The sequence below is a fragment of the Microtus ochrogaster genome, unplaced genomic scaffold (genome assembly GCF_000317375.1).
Source record: "Microtus ochrogaster isolate Prairie Vole_2 unplaced genomic scaffold, MicOch1.0 UNK1, whole genome shotgun sequence".
In the NCBI taxonomy this organism is placed as follows: Eukaryota; Metazoa; Chordata; class Mammalia; order Rodentia; family Cricetidae; genus Microtus; species Microtus ochrogaster.
In genome coordinates, this window is record NW_004949099.1 from 32349643 (window position 1) to 32351550 (window position 1908).

Here is a 1908-nt window from a genome sequence, read left to right on the forward strand (position 1 = left end):
AAGGTACAGTCCATGGGTACAGTCGTGGTGGAAGGTACAGTCCATGGGTACAGTCGTGGTGGAAGGGTACAGTCTACAGGTATAGTTATGGTAGAAGGGTACAGTCCATGGGTATACTCATTGTGGAAGGTATAGTCCACGGGTACAGTCATGGTGGAAGGGTACAGTCCATGGGTAGAGTCGTGGTGGAAGGGTACAGTTCACGAGTACAGTCATGGTGGAAGGGTACAGTCTACAGGTACAGTTATGGTAGAAGGGTATAGTCCATGGGTATACTCATTATGGAAGGTACAGTCCATGGGTACAGTAGTGGTGGAAGGTACCGCCACGTGGGGACGGCTGTAAAATCAGGAGTCCATCTTTGTCCCTGATCACTTTGAACGTGAGTTTCTGATAATAATGGCTGGTGCTATTTATATGGAGGCACTGACAGATGTCCAGGCAGCCATGTGCACAAGCAACACACACATTGACTTAGGGAGGTATTCCTGTATGTGTACACACAACCACATACCCACACCCAGTGCGCTACATAGAGATCCTTTCAAAACTAAGGGTCCTTTCAGTCACGGCAGAGGAATAGCCCGACGAAAAGCCCTGAACAGACTGCCAAAGTGTAAAGTGGAGAGTTAGCATTGAATTTTGCACAAACAACAAAATCAAAACAAAAGAATAATTAAAAATATCAAATCTGTAAAGAACATTCCTGAACATCCCTTGCTCCCTGCAGGCCCTTGACATGGGCTCCCAACAAAGCCATACCTCCTCCACAAGGTCACACTCCCCTAATGGTGCTGCTCGCGGTGGGGATCATTTTCCGTCACACCACCACAGCTGCCTTGCCAGGGGTTCCTACTCAAATGAGGATAATGCCAAACCCTGACTGACAGATGGTTGTGGGGAGAGTGGGCTGAGGCAGAGCATTACCAGGCCTGTGCCCCCCATGTCAACCTTTGCCCATGGCATCTGTCATGGCGTACCCCAGGAATGGAGGCTCAGAGTCACTCCATCTGTGAAAAATCTAAAAGGACAACAATTCAATTGCTACCTCCTCAAACTGAGAATTTTGGCCATACTTGTGTCTCATGACCCCAGCAGTCCCCTGCCATGGATGTAACTAAAAGCTGTCCGGTTCCAGGTTCTGCTGGGTCTGAGCACTAAGCTCTCATCCAGCCCAGGCTCCTGTGGCCACGCCCCTTAGAACACTTGCTGGTTGCCAGTCACTGAAGACCGAGGTCCCACCCAAGGCCATATCCTCCTTGTCATCTCTGACTGGCTTGCAAGAAGAAAACTCCCTGATTGCAGCTGGCACAGGATCTCAACAACTGTGACTCTCAGAAAAAAGTCATGGGAAATACACTATAAAATACTTGTGATAAGCTCCCGTACCAGCAATATTTTTATAAACAGCTCCAACTGCCTTGAGGAGAACAGGGTGGGCCTAAAATGATGATGGATAGGAAAAAAGACACAAGTCTGTCAAAACCAGCAGGGGTCCTGCCAGGTGGATGTCCTTGGACTGCAAGCTCAAAGGAAAGAAGCTTATTTTGACTTTGCACATGCTTGGAAGCAGGGCAGCCATCATCAGATCATCACTGAGAAAAGCCTGCAGCCACCAGACAGTTCCTGTATAAGGTAATGTGCCTGACCCAGTCTTGTCACCCTCCTGGGATCCCCGGATGAGGGTGGGTGCAGGAAGCCAGGAAGAACCTGGGAGGAAGAAGGGATGATGCTTGAACAAGAACCCTTCTGCAGGGAGCAGGAATTGACTCCTGGTCTCACACAGCTTCAAGGAACAAGAAGCGCAGATTGTGTGGGTCAGGTCGCCGGCTGGTCTTGTTTTTTTCCCTGGGAAGGAGGAGACAGTGAGGGGAATGGAGGCTGCGGTGTATGGAAGAGCTGGTACAT